Source organism: Vicia villosa, unplaced genomic scaffold (assembly GCF_029867415.1).
Source record: "Vicia villosa cultivar HV-30 ecotype Madison, WI unplaced genomic scaffold, Vvil1.0 ctg.001461F_1_1, whole genome shotgun sequence".
NCBI classification, from domain to species: domain Eukaryota; kingdom Viridiplantae; phylum Streptophyta; class Magnoliopsida; order Fabales; family Fabaceae; genus Vicia; species Vicia villosa.
The window spans coordinates 102,177-109,341 of NW_026705623.1; the positions used below are offsets into that span (position 1 = coordinate 102,177).

General features: G+C 36.7%; 1 pseudogene; it reads left to right on the top strand.

Moving 5' to 3' along the window:
* Positions 1-659: 659 nt before the first annotated feature.
* On the top strand, positions 660-6,164 carry LOC131635266 (squamosa promoter-binding-like protein 1; annotated as a pseudogene).
* The last annotated feature ends 1,001 nt before the right edge of the window (positions 6,165-7,165 follow it).

Below are 7,165 nucleotides of genomic sequence, written 5' to 3' on the forward strand. Positions count from 1 at the left end.
ATGCCCGTTTAGCACGCACATTTTTACGGAATGGGAGAAGGTTTTAGGTTCGTTTTCTTTAATGTGTCCACCCGTCCTATTTTTTTGTGCTTTTGCGGGCACAATTTTTTTATACAATTTTACTATTTGGCATAAAAGGTTTAATTTTCGCGGACCTTTCTTATCCCGCCCTCACTTTTTTACATATCAGACATAGTTTTAGACTCATACTATTAAATATGTCCGCTCTGTTTTTTCACTTATTTTTATGGAACGAGTATAAATGAGGCGGACATACTCGTTTGCCACTCCTGATCTCAATCAAGTTAACTACTTTCATATCTAAAAGTTAATAAATTTTATAGTTATTAAATAAAATCTGTTTTACCATTTAAAGTACCACATTTTTTTATGGAATGTTATATCATAAGATTCAAATGAAACATTTATAATGTTTAAAGATAATATGAATGTGCCATATTAAGGACCACATTTTCACATAGATTATTATTACTATTATTATTATTATTAAACAAAGTCCAATAACAATAATAATAATAATAATAATAATAATAATAATAATAATAATAATAATAATAATAATAATAATAATAATAATAATAATAAAGAATAATAATAAATAACACAAAAACATTTATTACATCACACTCTAGAGAGAGAAAGAGCACTGTAAAAAACAAGAGAGAGAAAGAGAGGAAGAGGCAAGTACTGCCTAAGCACAGAAACAGCATTTTTCCACAAATTCTTTCCTAACCTTTTCCTAATTTCCCTTCGTTATACGCATGCTTTCTTTCTGCCTCCACTTCCTATTACTATTATTCCATCTTCCTCTTCAATTCAACTTCTTTTCCTTTTTTCAAATCACCTTCAAAAATTCCCTTGATTTTGGGGTTTAGATTATTATCACTTTATCCTGTAAGCTTTAATTTTGCAATTCTACCTTTGTTTTTTTGTGTGAATTCAGTTTAATTTGTTTTGTGTAAGTAGCTATTGTTTGAAATTGGATCCATGTTTTTTTTTGTTTGATGATTAAAGTTTGAATTTTTATGTAATTGGTTCAATTGGGTATTTTAGTTTTGTGGATTTGGAATCTGGGTTTTGGAAATTTTGTTAGGGAGTTTTTTTTTTTTTTTTTGACATATGGATGCTAAATTTGAGGGAAAAAAAATCAGTTTTTGTATGAACCAGTAGTTTCAGAGATGCAGGGTGGTGGTTTTGGAAGTGGGAGTTCAAAGTGGGATTTGAATGATTGGAGATGGGATGGTGATCTTTTTACTGCTAAGCAACTTAATTCAGTGCCAACAGATTGTAGGAATCGGCAACTTTTCCCGGTTGATCCCGAAAATGTTGATGGCTCGAACAATTTGGCTTCGGGTGAAGGAAGTAGAGAATTGGAGAAGAGAAGGAGGGGTTTTTTCGAAGAAGGGTTGGAGGTGAATGCTGATTTTGGTTCTCTGAATTTGAATCTTGGGGGTCAAGTTTACCCGATTATGGAAGGGGAGGAAAAAAGTGGTAAGAAGACGAAGATTACGGTGACTACTACTTCGAATCGGGCGGTTTGTCAGGTGGAGGATTGTAGGGCGGATCTTAGTAACGCAAAGGATTATCACCGTCGCCATAAAGTTTGTGTTGTGCATTCTAAGGCTAGTAAAGCGCTGGTGGGAAATGTTATGCAGCGGTTTTGTCAGCAGTGTAGCAGGTCAGTTAGCTTATAAAAAGATAGTTTCTTATGGAGCAGAAATCGGATTTATGATATATTGGTTTTAAAAACCGGGTTTAAATGCGTTTTTTGTGTTCAGAACATTTACTTTAGCACCTTAGTTGGTGCAACTTCTTAAATTTATGACAGGTTTCATGTTCTTGAAGAGTTTGATGAAGGGAAGAGAAGTTGCCGTAGGCGTCTTTTAGGTCACAATATCAGGAGGAGGAAGGTACATTTCGACGCGGCAGGCTCTCCGATTGAAGCAAGAGGGACTAGCTATCTATTGCCGAGTATACTAAGGATACTGTCCAATATGCATTGTGAGTTGTGTCTTGCATTTGTAGTTTAGTATTTTGCTGTTACATTATGAACTGAGATAGTGCTTGTTTATATTGTTGTCATTGAGGCGAGGTCGTTAATAAAATCGATGCTCTTGAGTGCTGTAGTGCTGCAACCTATGTAGCAAAGTTGGCGCGTCACAGTTGGTTTTGCAGCCGGAACGTTGTGGCTCTGTTCGCGTTTAGGTAGTATTGCAGCCAATAGCGGTGTAATTTTGGCTGCTATTGTGACCGAATGAGTTAGAATATAATTAAAATTTATTTGCCAAAATTGTGATTGGTATGAAATATTTGGTCAAAATGTGTTATAGTGATTGTGCTCAGCTAAATCAATTCTTGAAAAGTTGAATATTTCCAAGTTTCCTTTCTAGCGTATTCAAATTCAAGTTATATCTTCTTTTGGAACTTTTATTACTTACGGCTATCTACAACTATTTTGAATTTCGTCATTGACATGTTGGTTTTGACTCCACATTATTATACCTTCTATAAATTGCAGCAAATGACGCAGATCATTTGGGAAACTCAGATGTTCTTTCTCGTCTACTTGGGAACCTCGCAAGTGTAACTGGTGCAGTAAACGGAAGGAATATAGCGTCATTTTTGGAAGGATTTCAAAATTTAGTTAAAGCTGGTACATCTGGAGCTTCACAGAATGTTCCAAACACGAATCCAATTGGTTCTGAAGCACCAAGACCTTCCGATTCTTCCCTCAAAACAAGTAACAATCTAATCCATCAGGATCCTCCCGAATCCAGGTTACAGTGTGCGACAGTTCCTTCAAATCACACGGCTCCAAAATGTATACCTTCAAGCAGTGTTGGCCTTCCGCCTCGACCAGTTGCCGTTGAGACTACAGCCGGAAGAAATGGTTTAATCAATATTGACCTGAATAATGTATATGACGACGCGCAGGATGTTGAGAACCCCGAAAGTTCTCGTCCTTACGTGGCTTCTGGGGTTGGATCTCATGATCATCCTTCATTTGTACAATATGAATCTCTCAAGTCAAGTCCACCACAGACAAGTAGAAACTCAGATTCAACCTCCACCCAGTCGCCATCTAGTTCTAGCGGGGAAGGCCAGGTGATTCATGGATCGAATTCTGAGTGTAACTTCGTTTTATGATGGCTACCCGAAGATTTCATCTCTTGACATATTATTTATTTACTGTTTTATGTTTTCAGAGTCGAACAGATCGAATTGTTTTCAAACTCTTTGGCAAGGATCCTAATGATTTCCCTGATGTTCTTCGATCACAAGTATTCTTCCCCTACCTTTTATTTGGTATAAACCAAATTTTCAGTGAACTTTTTTCTCTATACGGTGTTTGATTAATATTTCTTTTTGAGCACCAGATCCTTAGCTGGTTATCCCACAGTCCCACAGAGATCGAGAGCTATATAAGGCCAGGCTGTATTATTTTAACCATATGTCTCCGCCTAGAAAATTCCGCATGGGACGAGGTATAATTTGATATAATAATGTATTTAAATTGCCGAATGGAACCATCAAATATATAAATCAGAATGAGCTTATTACCACTTCATATTGCAGCTATGCTATAATCTGGGATCTAGCTTGAGAAAGCTTATAGCTGCATCGAATGATTCAATTTGGAGAATAGGGTTGATATATACAAGAGTGCGGAACTCTGTAGCTATTCTGTATAATGGTTTGTTCCCTCTTTCTATTTGTGTTGCATTCATTCTTCTCACATGATTGTATTTCAGTTATCATTATAATCTCCGACTACGTTACTTGGATTGAAATATATCTCTTTTATTTCTTGTATATCTCGTGCAGGTCAGGTGTACTTGGACGTGCCATTGCGTCTTGGAAGCCAGGAAAATTGTCAGATTTTGTGCGTTAAGCCCCTCGCTGTTTCCGCGAGTACCGACGTAAAATTTTCTGTGAAAGGGTTAAACCTTTTCTTGAATAGTGCAAGGTAGTTTTCAAACACCGTATTCGTTTAAGACTTGAGAGGCAAAAAGCTAAGCCTTTCCTCTTGATTTCAGGTTACTCTGCGCACTCGAAGGAAAGTATCTGGTAGAGGATAGGTGTTATGATTTGATTGATGGTTCTGGTGCAGCTACTGGACATCACGAGCTTCAGAATCTCAGCTTCTCGTGTCATATACCAAATATGTCCGGAAGAGGGTTTATTGAGGTAATTTACAATATTTATATAATTTCTTTTTCTATGGTGTACTCTTTCAACCAAATAAAATCTGCTTAAATTTTATAAAATGATTTTTGCTAGTTTTGGAAGTTATTACATCTTTCTCTCTGATTTGCTAATTTTTACTCAAATCTTTTCTCAGGTCGAAGATGATTGTCTCGGCAGCTGTTCCTTTCCGTTCATAGTTGCCGAGCCTGAAATTTGTTCCGAGATATGTAATCTGGAAACTGTCATTGAAGCAGCGGAGACCGCTGATGACATCCAGATAAAAGCTAAATTAATGGAAGAAAAGACCCGGGCAATGAATTTCGTACAAGAAATGGGTTGGCTCCTTCATAGAATTCGTGTGAAATATAGGCTAGGGCCAGCGACACCTGTTCAAGATCGCTTTCACTTTAATCGGTACACATGGCTTGTCGGCTTCTCTATGGATCATGATTGGTGTGCTGTGATGAAAAAACTTTTGGACATTATCTTTGAAGGCGAAGTTGATACTGGAGAACACACCTCTGCCGAGCTTGCGTTGTTAAACATGGGCCTTCTACATAAAGCTGTAAAGAGAAATTGCAGGCCTATGGTGGAACTACTGTTAAACTTTGTGCCAATTAAGGCGTCAGATGGTGGAGACAGTAAAGAGACGCAAGTCAATAAGTCCCCTGACCGATTATTGTTTAGACCCGATGCTGTTGGGCCTGCTGGATTGACGCCCCTTCATGTTGCAGCAAGTATGAATGGTTATGAGACTGTATTGGATGCGTTAACCGATGATCCGGGAATGGTAATTTTTTACACTTTGACATGCATCATATATCTGTAGTTCATATTTTAGCTATTATATCTGTAAAATAGTTTAGCTATTATTATAAAACTAGAGGAAGAGAAAGACCTAAAAAGGCTATACGAGAGGTTATTAAGAAAGACCTCGAGATTAATGATTTGGATAGAAATATGGTCTTGGATGAAGCAAGAACACAGACACGGACGCCGGATACAACACTGGCACGTCAACACCAATATTAATTTGAAAAAACAAACGAGTTAAATGTAATCACAAGTGATGGCGTCGATGTCTGACACGGACACAAACACGTTTTTTTCCATAGATGTCAGTGTTACGTAGTCATGGATAGAACATTATGGCGAAAGTTGATCCATGTAGCTGACTTCACTAAGTGGGATAAAGTTTAGTTGTTGTATATCTGTAGTTCTTGGTCTCTTAGAATTAGTCGATCCGGGTTGAACCTTGGTTGGTTCATCCGAGTTGCTATTCTTTCTTTAATTTTTTTTAATACTCACAAAATCTCTTACACTTATCTGTGTCATGATCAGGTTGGAATTGAAGCATGGAAAAGTGCCAAGGACAATACAGGTTTAACACCCAACGACTATGCATCCCTTAAGGGCCACTACTCCTACATTCAACTTGTGCAGAGGAAAACAACCAAGAACAACCCAACTCAACATGTGGTTGACATCCCAGGCACCCTCGTAGACGGAAACACGAAGAAGCAATTAGACGGACACAAATCATCAAAAGTTTCAAGTTTCAATACAGAAAATATTGCAACAATCCCAAATCATTGCAGGCTTTGCCAACAGAAACTGGCCTACAGCAGCGGCATCGGCGGCACGAGGAGGGCACTTGTCTATAGGCCGGCGATGCTGTCAATGGTCGCGATTGCAGCTGTATGTGTCTGTGTGGCTTTACTCTTCAAAAGCTCCCCAAGAGTTTACTATGTATTCCAGCCTTTCAGCTGGGAATCTTTGGAGTATGGTTCAATGTAATGTTTCTTATAAGAAGTTCCTTGCACTAGGCCTGCATTTTTTCTTTTTGGAAAAGTGAAAGTCTTGGTTCTTGGATATACACCACTTATTGTTTTTGTAGTTAACCAAAAATAATTTAAGTTATGCTTTCTATCAAATATAACGAGGTTATTAGGTCATATATATGCATTGACAAAAAATAGTAAGCCAAAGACACCTCGTATTATTTTCTTCTTTTCATTTTGAATTTTCTCTTCAAAATATTATTCTTTCCACACATTCTTGTTGATTTTTTGGTTAGTCATATTTTGAATTTTGTTGATTTCTTATTGGCACACCATGTGAATATACAATAATGCTTTTAGTTTTTGGAGATTTATTTTTGGCTGCACCTAAAAACATACAACCTAAGCTGAATTTGAAACACGCCCTAAGTTTGTAGTTATGTTGCATTCGAAAATGCATCTCTGTAAATAATAGAGTTGCATTTCCGTATTATACTAAAAGTAGTAAAACAGAAAAAACCGAAACGTGTAGGTTGACAAAATAAAAATTTCATTAATAATATAAAGAAAAGCAATACATAAGCAATACATTAGTATAGATCAAACATTACATTTCTTTGATCGATCTAGCAATTGTTGCATCCATCTATATCAGAACTTTTGTTTCTAAACAAAAAAATATTCCACATAGCTCTTAAATATGCACTTGTTTTCGGCTCAAAGTTGCTGAACTCAATCTTCCCTACGTTGTCAACAGGCAACAAACGATACTTGATCTTCTCAATTTTTCAATTGTCGCCGTATGGTAAGAGATTCTATAGTATGTATTTCAGATCTTCAAGAGGGGTGTACTCATTGATCTTAAATTTAATTGAGGATTTTCCACTGTTAAAGTAGACATTTACGACATGCCAAATGATGTTCATTCTGATGTTCATTTTGGTATGAAACAATGAGACAAGTGCCCCATATTTATAGTAGTGGTAGATAATTATGAACCTAAAAAATTCTATCTTGAACCAGGGGATGTTCCAGAAATGCATCTTCGGTATCACCCTGTTATCTTAACCCGTAGATGTATTTTCAGAACCACTCAAAACAAAATGAAATTTTTGTTTTTGACAGAAATAGAACTTGTAGTAAATATGGAATTTTTTGGCAAACTTCAAAATGTA